The 17,160-nt window shown below is 38.1% G+C and overlaps 1 long non-coding RNA gene across 1 annotated transcript; it reads left to right on the top strand.

Moving 5' to 3' along the window:
* The first annotated feature begins 284 nt into the window (after positions 1-284).
* LOC149255622 (uncharacterized) lies at positions 285-1,353 on the top strand. Its single transcript, XR_016266393.1, has 2 exons — positions 285-783; positions 991-1,353. It is a non-coding gene; the product is annotated as an uncharacterized LOC149255622 (long non-coding RNA).
* The last annotated feature ends 15,807 nt before the right edge of the window (positions 1,354-17,160 follow it).

Raw genomic sequence — 17,160 nt, forward strand, 5'->3', positions numbered from 1 at the left:
GAATTTTTTAGATTTTCAACGAAAAAAACAATCTAGTGAGACTTTGAACATATCCTACCCACTTATTAATGGCTAAATAAACTGGTAAATCTGTCTTACCGCGTTTTTCGTTGAGAAAGACAGAGTCAATCATACGCCAATTGCTTCGCCGCGTTTTTCGTTGAGAAAGACAGAGTCAATCATACGCCGATTGCTTTGGTTTTTATGATTTGTACAGCTAAAGGGAATGCTAAAAAGAAAGCAGATTTAAATAACGCAAGCAATGATGAGGAAAGAGTGTTGTGTCTGTACATTAACTTTAAAGTACCTCCACCTCATATTTAATTTCCCAGAAGGAGGAGATAAAGTACCTTCTCCTGTCAAGGCTATTTCCTAGATGGAGGTCACCGGTGTTACGGCTGTTTCCTAGCAGGAGGGGAAGAAGCGAGAGGATTCCTCGGCTATTTCCTCCTTCAAGCGGGAGTATTCTGATCTTTGTGGCTGTTCGATACCTTCAGGAGGAGTTGTGAGAGTTGGTAGCAGATTCTTAGGTTGGTTATTCTGATCTTTGTGCTCATGGTTTTCCTGCCAATTGATCAAGCTGAACGTTTGCAGGTAAGGCTTGTGGAGGCGTAGGAGTTGGGGTTTGATGGCATGTTGGCCATTTCGGTAATCTACTATCTGTTATTGGGTTTCCAATCTCCCCGATTATTGGATTCATCGGCTATTTGTATAGTGATGAGTTGGTGCTCCAAGAGGCGAAGTGTTTTCGCGGGTTATTTTGGTGTTGGAGGTCGTTTCCCTGTATGTGATTCTCTTTCGTCTGACTTATTACTATCTCAGATATTGTAAATTATTTCCTGTAATGGGTTTCAACTCAGGTCCGTGTAGTCTTTAGTTTTTGTGGTGAGCCCCATTTTGTCATTTATTGTGATTGGGTTGTGAAAACGGATCTTCTCCACCCTCCCATATTTTGTTATTGGTATGACCATCTGCTCATTTCTGATTCAGGGTTCCCAAGGTTACATTCTGCTCATTTTCTTGTTCGGGGTTCCCAAAGTTACTGGAGAAGCGCCTAGCAAGTTTTCTAAGATGTGGGGTTTCAAGTACTTGCCGTTTGCTTAGCTTTCTTGAAGGCCCCTGTTATCCCGGCATCGGCTATGCTTTTTTCAGCAGAAGAAAAAAATGCTTTCATTCATAAATTCTGAGAATGTTTGCACATTCATGTTTCTGTTTTGATCAACATACCACGAAAGTATAGATTATGATACCATCTTATTATATATTCAAAGTGATGGAGGCCAGACTGATGTCTTTAACAGAAGGGGGTATTAAAATATTACATTAATCTTTTATATTAACATTATATTTCAGTTTCGGCCTATAACATTTAATAAAATAATAAATTGTTGGGTATTTATTTTCAGATTTAAACCAGTATAGATTCATTTCAAATAAAGATTTAATATGAGTTGATCTAATATGAGTTGAGAGGGATCTAATTTTTTCAGGTGTACATTTTTTTTTATGAATAGATATTATTTAAATGTTTTGTATAGTTATTTAATTTTAGATTTTTTTAAATTTTTATTTTGATAAACATGACTAAAATTTCATCTTTAATGACAAATAGATAAAATTACACATCATAGTAAGCTGTAGAATGAGCCTCTAAACTCAATAATTTTAAAATAAAAAAAAATGTCTTATAAATATTAATTAATAAGTTAAACACAAAATTATTTCATTCAAGCTTAAACAAATATCTTTCCGGTATCACGTACTTTGAAAGCTTCGAGCAACCAATACTCATAGTGTTCTGAGATTTTTATGGTAGTTTCCTAGGGAGTTTTGAGATTTATATGGTAGTTTCATAGAGTGTTTTGAGATTTATATGGTAGTTTTGGATTGAAGAATGTCTTTTCTTATACTGATCTTTATATTGTCTTTTTTTTATTATTAAACCGCTATGAATGCATTCATATTATTTTGCAATTGCATTCCAAACTTACCACTATACATATATTCATCTTATTTACAATTACATTCCAAATTCACCACTATATTTATAATACAAAGGCAAGGTAGGACAAAAAGAAAACAACAGTGTGCACGACACCTACAACACTTTTTGTAGGCCGCCTCCATCTTTATACTTCCTGAAACACCAAACCGTTAAAAATCAAAATGGTACAGGAGAGCATGGCAACTACAACACTTTTTGTAGGTCACCTGCATCTTTACTTTCCTTAAAAGCAAATGGTAGGAATTCTCAAATTTGTACGCTGCAGGCTTCTACAAACCTTTTTCTAGGCCACCTGCATCTTTATTTCTCCTGAAACATTGGATTGTTAGCACAGCAAATGGGTGCAGGAGAGCGTGAGGAAGACTGTGAATGCGATAAGCATAAGGAGAAAAGCAATTCTTCGTGCAATCCACCAGCAGTTTGTTGCCTCATGAAATACAGTCCTACTTCCGTAGGTGGAGAAGAGGCGAATCCTCCAGTTTCGAGCAAACATCTCGACTAGAAGATCGTGTTCTTCTTGGAGTTGTCTCCCATTCTTCAGTAGGCCCAACTGCTGGACGACATATTGAATATAAAGCGCAGTCATTACTATAGAGGCAAGGCTGGACAGAATGAGCGGACACCACCTCCAAATCTCACAACCCTCCGTTTTCTGCGGCACATAAAACGCGGTGGTGAGTACCGCTGCCTGAATGGCGACGTTGTTAAATGTGTAATTTCAACGCAGCCGAAAACCACCAAACAAAACCACAAACCCGCTGAAGGGATATTGCACCGCTTTTCCGAAAAGGTTGTTTCCGTAAGGAAGGCTCCGAACACATTCACTTGCCGCCACGCGTCCCATGTACGAATGCCCAAAAACCACTTTCCCCGGACGGTAAAAGTCGTTTGGTTTGCCGGAGGAGGGTGTGCGAACCACGTTGGATCGGCTCAACGATTTGATCGGGTGATCTCCGCCATCGATCTCTGGAAGGTGCACGGGCCCACGACAAGTCAGATTTTGCGTGAAGTTTCTTTGTTGACCGCTGAGAAGCAAATTAAATGTATTTAATGTTGTTCGTAAGTTTTTGGTGGAGGCTTTAATATTTGTTATGGGGAAGTGTTTAATAGAGTTATGGGCATATGTCCCATATGTCATACGTTTATTTTTATATTTTTTTTGTATACACATTGTCATACGTTAAAACAAATATGTCTACGTGTTGTAGTTTTGAGTGTAGTTCCTTTTGTAATGTTGTGAGTGGTGTGGCTACGCACGAGGGTGAGTGATTTTTTTTTATGCACAGCAGTGCTGTAGTGTTTGTCTGAAAATGAAAAACACAAGAATGTTTTGAAGTTGTTTATGTAATATCCACAGCAGTGGAAAATTTGTGTCTGCAACAGAGTTTTTTTTTGTAATTCCCTCTTTGCACAGAGGAAGAAATATGTAACAGAATGCTTGTTTTAAATTAATAGAAATGTGTTGTGACTGTGTAATGGTGTCTTCTGAGTCATTTTAGTTTTAAGAGGTTGTCTGCAAAAGATCCTGGACAGAGTAAACAGAGCATTGTCTCTGTGGTGAATTTTATTTGGTTTTTGGTATTTTCTCCATTTAAAAATACCCAACAGTGGTACCAGAGCAAGGCTTAGGCTCTTTGTAGGAGACAAAGAAGCTGAAGGGAGAAGGTTGTTGCTGCAGCAAAACCCCTCAGGTAGACAGAAGACTCAGACAGCGAAGGATTCAGGTATTCCCCAAAAGCATTTCTCTTGTTATTGCTGAAGACAGTCAGTTTTTAAAAAAAATCACAGTCAAGGATTTAAAACCATAGTTCAAGATGCAAGGAATGGCAAGCACAAGCATGGGTATGTTCAACACCCAGCTCCCACACTTTAATGGGAAGAACTATGACTACTGGTCTATAACCATGAGAGCTTTGTTCATCGCTCAAGATATATGGGAACTAGTAGAATATGGGTTTGAGGAACCAGCAGATGAAACTGAGTTCAATGCATTAACTCAGGGAGAGAAGGATCAGCTGAAGCTCAATAGGAAGAAGGATGCAAAGGCCATTGTCTTGTTGTATCAAGCAGTGGACCAGAGTATATTCCCAAGGATAGCAGCAGCTACAACATCACATGAAGCATGGCAAACTCTCAAGACAGCCTATCAAGGCATGGAGAGAGTGAAGACAGCAAAATTGCAAATGCTGAGAAAGGATTTTGAAAACTTGAACATGAAGGAGTCAGACAACATTGAATCATTCTTCACTCATGTGATTGGTGTAATCACACAAATGAGAACTCATGGAGAAACAATTGAAGATAGAAGAATAGTGGAGAAAATATTGAGGGTCTTACCCTCAAGGTTCGATGCCATAGTCACCACCATTGAAGAGACAAAGGATCTCTCAAAATATTCAGTTGATGAGCTGCATGCATCTCTGATGACTCATGAGCAGAGGTTGAGTAGGAATGAAAACTCATCCCTTGAGCAAGCCTTCAAGACCCAGATGTCTTTTGGAAGAGGAAGAGGTCAAGGAAGAGGAAACCGAAGAGGAAGAGGCAGAAGTCAGAACAAAGGTGGAAGGAACAGCCCATCAAATGCACAAGGAAGAGGCAGCAATTCAAATCAGAACCAAGGTCAAGGCAGCAGCCAACAAAGAGATCAGTATCAGGCTCAAGGACAAAGGTATGATAAATCTAATGTTCAATGCTATTATTGCAAAAAGTATGGACATTATGCTAGTGATTGTAGAAAGAAACAGCATGATATGAACAGCAGACAAAATGCAAATGTTACAAGAGAAAACAGCAGTCAAGAAAATGTCCTGTTAGCTTGTAACATGGCTGAAACACATAGTGAGGACATATGGTTTTTAGACTCAGGTTGCAGCAACCATATGACAGGGAATATAGCCCTCTTTTCAGCCTTAAATCAGAATTTGAAATCAGAGGTCACACTAGGAACTGATAGTAAAGTGTCTGTTATGGGAAAAGGGGAGGTAAAAATATTTACAAAGAAAGGAGAAATGAAAACCATAGCAGATGTATACTATGTCCCCGGAATGAGATGTAACCTATTGAGTGTTGGACAGCTTATCCAAAAGGGTTACAATGTTTACTTTGTAAATGATGTGTGCACCATCATGGACATACCACCCAGCAAAAGATGCATTGCTGAAGTGAAGATGACAAGGAACAGGATGTTCCCTCTCCGGATCAGGGCAGACATGAAGAACAAAAGGGAAATGGCAGCAGTCACCCAAGAGGCTTTCCAAAGCGTGCCAAAGGATGAGAATTGGTTATGGCACTTGAGATTCGGGCATCTAAACTTTGGAGGTCTAAACTTATTGAGCAGAAAAGGAATGGTAAGAGGATTACCATTAATAGAGAAGCCGGACAGCCTTTGTGAAGGTTGTATATTGGGCAAACAACATAGAGAGAGTTTTCCATCAGGGAAAAGTATAAGGGCAAAGGCACCCTTAGAGATTATCCACTCAGATTTGTGTGGACCAATGCAAGCTCCATCATTAGCTGGCAGCCTATATTTCTTGACATTCATTGATGATTTTACAAGAAAGACTTGGATATATTTCCTCAAGAACAAAAGTGAAGTCTTTGAGAAATTCCAAAATTTCAAAGCACTTGTGGAGAACCAAAGCGGGCTGCATATAAAAGTATTGAGAACTGATAGAGGAGGTGAGTATATCTCCAATGAATTCCTAAAGTTCTGTAGAGAAAATGGAATTCATAAACAGTTTACAACACGGTACACCCCACAGCAAAATGGAGTTGCTGAAAGGAAGAACAGAACCATCATGGAGATGGCAAGGAGCATGTTGAAGGCAAAGCATTTGCCAAATGAGTATTGGGCTGAAGCTGTACATTGTGCAGTTTATATACTGAACAGGTGTCCTACAAAAGCAGTGATGAACAAAGTGCCAGAAGAGGCATGGAGTGGGAGAAAGCAAGTAGTCACCCACATGAGAGTTTTTGGGTGTGTGGCCTATGCACACATTCCAGATCAGCTAAGGAGGAAGTTGGACAGCAAAGGGGAGAAACGCATCTTCATTGGATACAGTGATGAATCCAAAGCCTACAGGATGTACATCCCATCTACCAAGAAGTTCTTTGTCAGCAGGGATGTTCAATTCATTGAAGAGGAAGCTTGGGATGGAAGCATAGAGAAAACAGTGAATGTTAAAAACTGTTTGTCTCATGATGAAGATGAAGAGGAAGTGGCTGAAATGAATCCCCAAACAGCAGCACCAACACAAGAACAGCAAGGTACACCATTGAGGATCAATGAGAGTGCTTCTCCAAGCACACCACAAGGAGGAAATTCAAGTGCATCTTCAAGCACTTGCACACCAAGTGAACGAGGTAAGAAGTTTAGAAATTTAAGTGAAATTTATGAAGAAGGAATGAATTCCTTATTTGCCTTGTATTGTCATGTTGATGATCCTATTCATTTTGAAGAAGCTATTAAAGATAGAAAATGGATAGAAGCTATGGATGAGGAGATGAATGCCATAGAGAGAAACAAAACATGGGATTTGGTTGAGCTACCGAAAGGCAAAGAAGTCATTGGTGTGAAATGGGTCTACAAGACCAAGAGCAATGCTGAAGGCAAGATTGAAAGGCATAAAGCAAGGCTGGTTGTCAAAGGCTACAAGCAGCAGTATGGGAGAGATTATGAGGAGACTTTCGCCCCGGTTGCAAGAATGGAAACCGTGAGAGCAGTGTTGTCCATTGCAGCTCAAAACAAATGGAAAGTCTACCAAATGGACGTGAAGTCAGCATTCCTAAATGGAGTGTTAATGGAAGAGGTCTATGTGGAACAGCCTCTCGGATATGAGAAGAAAGGTGAAGAGCACAAAGTGTGCAAATTGAAGAAAGCTCTTTATGGGCTGAAGCAAGCGCCTAGAGCATGGTACAGCCGGATAGATTCATATCTCTTGGATAATGAATTTGACAAATGTGAAGGAGAACCCACAGTCTACATCAAGGAAAAGGATGGTAAAATTTTAATTGTTGTCTTGTATGTAGATGATGTTATTTTCACTGGAAATGATATTTATCTTATTGAGAATTTTAAATCAGTCATGAAGAATGAATTTGAAATGACTGACATGGGTTTGTTGAGATACTTCTTAGGCATAGAAGTAGATCAAAATGAAAAAGGAATTTTTATATCTCAAGCAAGATATGTAAATCAAGTTTTGGGCAGATTTAACATGCAAGAGTGCAAGGCAGCCATCACTCCCACAGTGATGGGATTAAAGCTCAGCAGAGAGGACAGCAGCAAGGATTTTGATCCTAGCTTGTATAAAAGCATTGTGGGCAGCCTTATGTATTTAACAGCAACTAGGCCTGATATTATGTATGCTGTTAGTTTGATTTCCAGATTTATGGAGAGGCCAAAGGAGGCACATTGGCAGGCAGCAAAGAGAATTTTGAGGTATGTCAAAGGCACTAAAATGTTTGGAATTTTATATCATGCCTCAGAACATTCAGATTTGGTTGGATACACTGATAGCGATTGGGCTGGAAGTGTAGATGATCGGAAGAGCACTTCCGGTTATGTTTTTAATATGGGTTCAGGAGCCATCTCATGGGCTTCTAAGAAGCAGTCCATAGTAGCATTATCTACAGCAGAGGCAGAATATGTGGCAGCGACAGCAGCAGCATGTTAGGTAGTATGGATGAGAAGAATGTTGAGAAGCTTAGGCCAAGAGCAGGCAAAAGCAACAGTGGTCTTTTGTGACAATAGCTCAGCTATTGCCTTGTCAAAGAATTCAGTGTTTCATAAGAGAACGAAACACATCGACACAAGGTTTCACTACATCAGAGAGTTAGTGAACAATGGAGAAATTGTCCTAGAACATTGCAGGACCCAAGAACAGGTTGCGGACATCTTGACAAAGCCGCTGGATCAGAAAAGCTTTGAATTTTTGAGGAAGTGTCTGGGTATGACCGAATGCCCAGCTGTTGAAATTAAAGGGGAGTGTTAAATGTGTAATTTCAACGCAGCCGAAAACCACCAAACAAAACCACAAACCGGCTGAAGGGATATCGCACCGCTTTTCCGAAAAGGTTGTTTCCGTAAGGAAGGCTCCGAACACATTCACTTGCCGCCACGCGTCCCATGTACGAACGCCCAAAAACCACTTTCCCCGGACGGTAAAAGTCGTTTGGTTTGCCGGAGGAGGGTGTGCGAACCACGTTGGATCGGCTCAACGATTTGATCGGGTGATCTCCGCCGTCGATCTCCGGAAGGTGCACGGGCCCACGACAAGTCAGATTTTGCGTGAAGTTTCTTTGTTGACCACTGAGAAGCAAATTAAATGTATTTAATGTTGTTCGTAAGTTTTTGGTGGAGGCTTTAATATTTGTTATGGGGAAGTGTTTAATAGAGTTATGGGCATATGTCCCATATGTCATACGTTTATTTTTATATTTTTTTTGTATACACATTGTCATACGTTAAAACAAATATGTCTACGTGTTGTAGTTTTGAGTGTAATTCCTTTTGTAATGTTGTGAGTGGAGTGGCTACGCACGAGGGTGAGTGATTTTTTTTATGCACAGCAGTGCTGTAGTGTTTGTCTGAAAATGAAAAACACAAGAATGTTTTGAAGCTGTTTATGTAATATCCACAGCAGTGGAAAATTTGTGTCTGCAACAGAGTTTTTTTTTGTAATTCCCTCTTTGCACAGAGGAAGAAATATGTAACAGAATGCTTGTTTTAAATTAATAGAAATGTGTTGTGACTGTGTAATGGTGTCTTCTGAGTCATTTTAGTTTTAAGAGGTTGTCTGCAAAAGATCCTGGACAGAGTAAACAGAGCATTGTCTCTGTGGTGAATTTTATTTGGTTTTTGGTATTTTCTCCATTTAAAAATACCCAACAGACGTATAGATATAACAACTTGATGATGTACTTAGTATGGTTGGTGTACTCCGATTCTAACTATGAAATTGCTCGTTCCAAATTCAACCTGTTGACAATAGAAATGTCTAGGCGGTCTTCTGGGACGTTGTGATTGTCGGTGCGGTTAAAAATGGATATGGGAAGTCGCTGGTTCTGAGCATCCCCATCCAACGGGACGTTCTGATTGTTAGCGCCGAGCACAGCAATGGGAAGTCCCTAGTCATAAGCATTCTCATCCATTTTTGCGATTGCCCTGTATCGAAATTAAATTCAGACGTCACGAGTTCGAATTCGAAAAGAAAGGAGTTGATAAAGAGGAAGCATAAAAAAAAAAATATAAACATGAGCATTCAAAGTGATCCTTCCTTTTCCTTTTCTATTGACTTTCCTTAGAGTAAGTAAAAAGTGTCGCATTCTTTATCTCGATTTCGTGTGCAGCAAAAAATTTTAATATTTCCAAGGGGAGGAAGAGAGTCGGGTTATCTTCATCTCGATTTCATGTGCAGCAAAAAGTTTTAAAATTTCCAAGGGGAGGAAGAGAGTCGGGATAACATTGTTATCAAGGAGCAGACCACTACTCATGTAATCTTTGTTTCGAAAGGATAACTATGTGACATAAATCAAATTAGATATAGATTTTTGGAATTCAACTATTTAAAGTAAGTCATTTATTTATGATCATTTTCATTAGAAGTAGTAGTAATTGACTAATTTTTCATGATTTTTGAATATTTTATTTAGCACTCATTGTATCGGGTGATGCAATGAGTGTTAAATGGACTATTCAAAAATCATAAGAAATTAGTTACTTTATAACTACCTCTCATGAAAATGGTGGTAGATGAATGCCTTACTTAAAGCAATTGAATCCCAAAAAATGATGTTTAATAAATCAAATTTGCGCAATTTCTTTAAAAGCATGGTTTATGGTTTTATAATGAATAAATTACGGACAGCTTTTGGAGAAAGATTGTATGGGTTAAGGAATCTATTTTGGGAATTTTCTGTCTTCTTTGACAAGGTGATAGATAAACCTAAGTAGCTTTTCATTTGTTTGTTTTTTGAAATAATATATGGTTAAATATAGTTATTTTTTAATCAATTACATAAAATGAAAATTAGAAGAAGAAAATTATGAAGGTTAAAAAAAAAAAAAAAGCATAGTTCAAAAAACCTATAAATTTTTGTAAGATTATGATAAAATTTAGCAAAAAAATTTGAAAATTTGGATTATAGTTGTCAAACATTAAGATTTTGGGGGGCCCAGAGGTTCTTGATGGTATTGAATTCATTTCCACTATCAGAAAAATGATTCACACACTCCATTATTCTGATTTTTTGAAAAAATACCTGAATGAAAACTGCGGTCGGCTTAATTTGTGTTGTCCCTAGACAACACCAAAGAAAAATATAAAAAAATGAATGACATATTGTGATAAGAAGCCAAAATTTTAAAAAATATGTAAAGCAATTTAAAAGAGAAGAAAGAAATGCATTTATGAAGTGAAGAAAAAAGAAAATGAAAGTTAGAAATCTGAAAACTATAAAAAGAAGGGTAAAATGGAATTAAATTTAAAAAACAAAAAATGAGTATTAAATGAAATGAAAGATTGAAAAAAACAAGTGTGTAGAGTGGGATGTTGCAAAGTGATTTAAAAGGAAGGAAAAGATATATACAAGAAAAGGAAGAAGAAAGAGAAAAGAAAGTTAAAAAATATTTAGGATAACCAAAAAGAACATCAAAATTTAAAAATAAAAAAGAGAGATAATGGATCAATAAGTGATGAAGTCTTGCAATTCTTCTACTTGCTTAAGAGCTCATTTTCCTTGGACCTTAAGATCTAGTAACTTTTAGCTGGAGTAAAAACAAATAAGTTAATAGAAATCCACTAACATCTTATTGGAGTTAAAGCATGCCCCTTAAAGGATCACCAACCTCGTAATTCTAATTCTAAAGAGGTGGTCTTCCTTAAATAATAAAAAAATGAGTCAGCATGCAACATGAAAATAGTAAAAAATTTAGATAATAACCAGGTTCTTCCAAAATTTGGATAAAATAGTAGACAAAGAAAGAAAGTCTAACTTTCTTTTGAGTTTAGGGAAAGACTATATTACGGGACAAATAGGGTTAACTTTCGTAAGTTTAGCGACACGGTATATTACTGGACAAAATGCTGGAGGTAGAGAGTAAGAAAACAACGCGCTCGAGGAAATGCAATAACCCCGTTATTGGGAAGGGAATGGACAACCGGGCAAGGCGAATGAGAAACATGAGTAGATGAGAATTGAAACCATGACAGCGTTCACCCTCAACAGGTGGGATGGAATCAAGAGCTGATTTCAGAAGAGGGTTTTGGAGACACAGAGGCTGGGTATCAAATTGGTGTGTAGAGAGATCTCCGAATGGAGGGTGGGATATATCAAGGGGTTCAAACTGACAAGAGTGGAATGGAAAGTGAGATATATCAAAGGGTTTAAATTGAACAGAGTGGAGTTAGTTGGGTAAAGAATATTTTGGCACAAGAGGGTTAGTCGTCTAAAAAAATATCGTGGCATAAGAGAGGGTTTGATAGTTCTATAGGAATGAGGACGCCCATGGATATGAAAACAGATTGAAAGGTTCATGAAGCCAAGGATAGCCACTTAGAAACAAGTTCAGAAAAGAAGGGTCAGAGAGAAAAGACATTCCCAAGAGAGAATAGGAATAGGAATGAGTACGCCAATGGATATGAAAACAGATTGAAAGGGTCATGAAGCCAAGGATAGCCACTTAGAAACAAGTTCAGAAAAGAAGTCCAAGAAGGGATAGAGAGAAGACCGGGCCCTTCCAAATCGTGCAAGATGGCAATTATGTTAGCGGGGTTGCTGCGGTCTGCCCTTCGAAAGGGTGCATGATGGCAACTATGTTGGGCCGGTAGCCGTGGTTTTGGTCGTGGAGCATAGCAATGGGAAGTCATTGATTATTAGCACCCTCTTCTATTTCTACGATTGCCCTGCATCCAAATTGAACTCCGATGTCATAAGTTTGCAAAGAAAGGGGGCGTTGAATAAGGGAAAGGATAAAAAGGAAATACAGGGAAATGAAGCGGGATCAAATGGGGAAATCAACACAGAAATGTGAGCAGATGGAGAAATGAAACCATGCCGAGGGCACTCATCCTCAACAGGTAGGATTGAGTCACGAGTTTTGGATACACAGGTTGGGCAGACGTTGGGCATCGATTTGGTGTGAGGGAAATCTCTGAGTGGGCTGTGGGATATCTCAAGGGTTTCAAAGTGACAACGATGGAGTTGCTAGGGTAAAGAATAGGGAGGTTGACACTTTTAGAAATTTGAAGACCGTCGGGATTACTTGCAAATCCATTTTAAACATCAAAACACATCACACACTACTTTCAAATCGACTCCAAACACCAAAATACACTACACCAAAACACACCAAAATGGGGAGGTGGGACTACTTGGAAATCGATTCCAAAAGCCAATCCTCCAAAGGCCAGAGTTGGTGATAGGATTTGCTTTCATATTGATTGTATCCTCCTACACTACCGGAAGGCTGGAGTTGGCGATGGGATTTGCTTTCATATTGATTGTATCCTCCTACACTACCAACCTATGGGTGACACTTCCAGGGATTTCAACACAAGTGAGACTACTTGCAAAACAATTCAAAACACCAAAACTCCCGAAGCCAAAATTAGTAATGCGACTTAAAAAATACACTACAAATCAAAGAGAAAAAGAGAATAAAGTGTTAATGTGGAACACAAAATCTCATATCCTTCATATGGTTTTCTGGGCCAGGAAGATAGCCTGTCGCTGTTGGTTGGTGTGAAAATGCAAATCCTTTTTTAAGGATAGACCGGATAAACAACAACCAAAATCAAAGATTAGAAACATAGCAAATGAAAACCACAAAAATCTAATATCCGGAGTTTCGCCGACCGATTTCTGATCTTCAAATCCTTGTTTAGGATAGACCAGATAAACAGCAACCAAAATCAAAGAATTCACAAACAAACACTGCTCACAAAAAACCAATATCTGGACTTCCACTGACCGATTTCTGACCACAGCCTGTAGTTGACCGTTTATTTAACCAAATAATGGATCAGATAAACCACCACTACCACCCTCGCCTCTGCACAACCTAGATCTGCCCCGACTGTGCAGCCTCAACCTGAGGTGATAAATAACAACTAATAACTAAAGCTAAGGCTGCTAATAAAATATAGCAATATCAGAATACTATCCATTCGATGAAAATTTTCGAGTGCTGCAACCTCTATTTAAGGCCCGTCCTAAGTCAGAAATGCTAAGGGGTTTCGTCGAAAGCTGCTCACGGTATGTTTCGCTGAAGCTTATCAGGGGTTTCATCAAAGCTTCTGACGGGTTTCGTTGAAGCTTCTCCTGCCATGACCTCACTACCAACTTCATTCCCTAACCTACACCTAAGGCTTTTTATTTCAACTTAAGTGGCTTAAATGGCCAATATTAAACTATATTTAATTTGTTTTTTGTTTTCAAAAAAATTCCTAGTGCTATGTTTTTTAGATTTTGTTTTCAAAGAAATTTCATAAGATTGTTGTGTGGTTCAAGATGTTTTGTTTTCAAAAGAGTTTCATATAACAAGTTGTATGGTTCAAGTTTTGGAATTTTTTACGATCAAAATTATGTTAAATTGCCAAAGTAAAAAGATAATTTTCATTTAATTCCAATTATTTAAATATAAATATTACTTATGTTAAAAAATAATATTATTATTTATATTTATTTAAAAAAATAAAAATAACATTACTGTTTTTTTAAATCTCCAACGCTAAATGGAAGGTACCTCTCAACCCTCTCACGTCCTTCCTTTCCCAAACTGATATCCTAAGTGCAGGCCAGCCACCACCAAAGTAATTTTTGAAAAAATACGAATTATCTATACTCAATTTTGAGTGAATTCAGCGCAGAGAGCGCTAAACGGTAAGTTATAATAAGCACTTGTAACTCTGAATGCTGTTGATTGTACTTCAAAGATCTAAAATTATCAAAAGTGTATAGGGGAGGGACGCCATTACCTGTGCACCCTCCCCTCCACTTGGCCTACGAGCACGTGGACACCGCATAAAGTTGTACGACACGCGTCCAGCGTGGGCTGCCACATGTTGTGTATCGTGTCAGACAATAAAACAGCGTTTTCTGACCTTCTGCTCGCTCGTTTCCGCATATTTGCCGCGATGTGTGGTTTGCCTGTGGGTTTTCTGTTCGGGTCCGGTGTTTGTTCGAAGCCCTCCGCCGACGATGGCGCGGGACGGCTCCATTACCTGTGCGCTTCGTCCGCCATGGTTGAGCTGATGTCCGTCATTGTTTTCTTACACAAATCCATGGTTGGAACATGGTTTCTTTTGTTCTTGTGGTTTTCCGCCTGCTATTGTTGTTCAGTCTGGACCACCGGTGGTTTAGGGTTTCTTGGGTGGTTGTTTAATTCGCGCTATTTGTTGTTTGGGGAGGAGCCAGTACCAATTTCAGCCAGTTCGAGGTCGAAGGTGGCATTTACTGGTAATGGCAGGTTTTGGTGGTTTTTGTGTGGTTTTTTTTGTTTTTTTTTTTTCTCCGTTTGCTAATTTCCCACTTGTTGCAGGTGTGGCAGGTGTGGCGAGCGTTGGAGAAGGTCTGCCGAAGGTGTGGTGAGCTCTGGACTTGGACATGGCTTCTATCCGGTAGGATTTTAATCCTACCAGCCATTTCTGATGTGTTTTTCAACACCTCACCTTGTGTTTTTCAACACCTCACCTTGTTTATTGGAATTTTTGTTAAATTTGCAGACAGGTTTTGGGTTTTGTGGAATTTTTGTTAAATTTGCAGACAGGTTTTGGGTTTTGTAGGTTAGGGGTTTTGTTTTGAGGGTACCAGCCATTTCTGATGTGTTTTTCAACACCTCACCTTGTTTATTGGAATTTTTGTTAAATTTGCAGACAGGTTTTGGGTTTTGTAGGTTAGGGGTTTTGTTTTGAGGGTTTAGGGTTTTGCAGGTTAGGGTTTTAGGGTTTTGTTTGCAGGGATAAAGTGCACTGGTTTATTAACCATTTCCTTACTGTTCTTTTTGGGTTGTACATTGTGAGATAAGGGCAATTGGTTGCCTTCTTAAAAGTTCTTATTTGTTGCGTAGAAACCAGTGAAACAGGGTTTGACACAGTGAAACCAAGTTCTTATTGCACGTGTTTAGAGACATTATTTTACCTTATTCTGTTATCTGAGAAAGGAAATGTAGGGTGCGCCACTGTATGTTAAGCCTTGCATGTATGTTATGCTGATAGACATGATTATTTTTTCAAAATTTATGATTCATTAGAAGCTGGAAATTACTGCTTAGTTCTGTGAGAAAGAAGCTTATGATGGATATTGTCTCATAGTTGTCTTAAATGGGACGAGATGGGAAAATTAAAGTAGAAATACCAATATTTATTTTATGTTTTCAAAATTTATTTATTTTATTGGGGCTTTTAAGACAACATGTCATCCTGGCTAAAAGACCTTTTTTGGGGCTTTTAATGTATGCTACTATGCCACAACTAGTTTACAATGTACATTTACCAACTTCTAAACAACTATCAGGTCATTCTGAATCTCAGCTTCTTTGAGTAGAATGACCATAGCCAAGTCGAATCCTTCCATGTTTTTTTTGTAAGGTTTGTATTCAAGAAAGGGGTAGTTTTCAAGACAGAAAATTTATAATATAAAAAGAAACAATTCACTATCTATAGACATAGTTAGCTATAGAAGTAGAAAGCAAAGTTGCACACTAAAAGTAGCTCTCATTTGAGAGAAATTGTGGGTTTTTAAATGCAAAATCCTTACATATAGAGATACACGATGCATAAAAACTTTGACGATACAATGAAAAGACTCTTTGATCACAAATAATCACATTTTGTCCGGAGGCTAAAGATTTTATTAACAAGAAAAGCTTCCACCAAATTTGTGCTGTAACTAAACTACTTAAAGCCATAACACTAGTCACAAACGCTTTATAAAACTGTCAAAGATATACGGACAAAGAAACATAGGCCGCGAGCTATGCATCTTAGTAATGGGAAGCTTTAGTGTGTGAACTAGATCTTGATATGTACCATATTTATATATCTAATTGCAACAGGTATCACAGAATGTTGTTTCACCTTAGAGAGGACAAACACAAAAATTAAAAATTTCTGAACAATGCTTCATTCAAGCATTTTTCACCAAGAGCACATTCAATATTTCCACAAGCCGTATATGCACCATGTAGTAGAGTAGATCAATTAGAATATCCTATTCAAATTTCCTGATCATTGCAAGATCATTAAGCATTTTCTCAGTTCTTTCATCATTACATGCACGTCCCTTTGTCTGTAACATATAAAAAAAAAGTCATTTCAGAACAATGACCAGCGGCATTAGAACTGCTAAGGCACTACGTATTGGTATAACATACATTCTATGCCTTCAAAGATATAAAAGCCAAAATAAATGAAGTGACTATGCAAATCACAAAACATAGTTACACCAATAAAAATGCAATAGCGTAGTTATGTTAATCAAATTTCATGAGTTAATAGGATTCACAATTTAGAAATAATAAACATCCTTTCCATCATAAAGAACAGGTAACTTTAGGCTTACCTTAAGGGATGGAACCATAGCTTTGGCCTCTTCTACAGTTTCAGGGCAAAGATTTCCAATCACACAGAGCTGTAATGGCAACAATATTTAGATTCAGTAAGATGAACTCTTCTAAAAGTATGAATTTGAACCACAATTAGATGGCAATTGCCCAATTAAAGGATTTCATACCTCGAACTCACCCAATCCATTTCTGCTAAGTACACTGCAAAGCCTTAGTAAAGGATTACATAAATCCTTTCCAAAATTCTACACTACACTACAAATGGGTGAAATTTCATTTGCCCCACCCATGAATGGTTGCAGTTGTGTTTGCTTGCGAATGAAGGATATCCATAGTCCTTTTCTGCTGACCTCATTGACCAACTTTATAAAATTTTACTTAGAAAACACTCAATTGTTATTAGTACATTATCTGTTATTTTTAGTTAAGTTTTCTCTATTCTAGTGCTATGGACCTTCAGAAGTATATGAGAATGGAGTGTCAAATCTGTTATTTTATTGTAAGAATGAGATGTTGGAACTATCTTTCTAATGGCTTGTTATGTGTTACATTTAATAAGGTTGTGTCCATGTAACAGCAGTTGCGAGTT

The sequence above is a fragment of the Pinus tabuliformis genome, chromosome 7 (assembly GCF_031772625.1).
Source record: "Pinus tabuliformis cultivar Carrire ecotype Pingquan chromosome 7, CPIR1, whole genome shotgun sequence".
NCBI lineage: Eukaryota > Viridiplantae > Streptophyta > Pinopsida > Pinales > Pinaceae > Pinus > Pinus tabuliformis.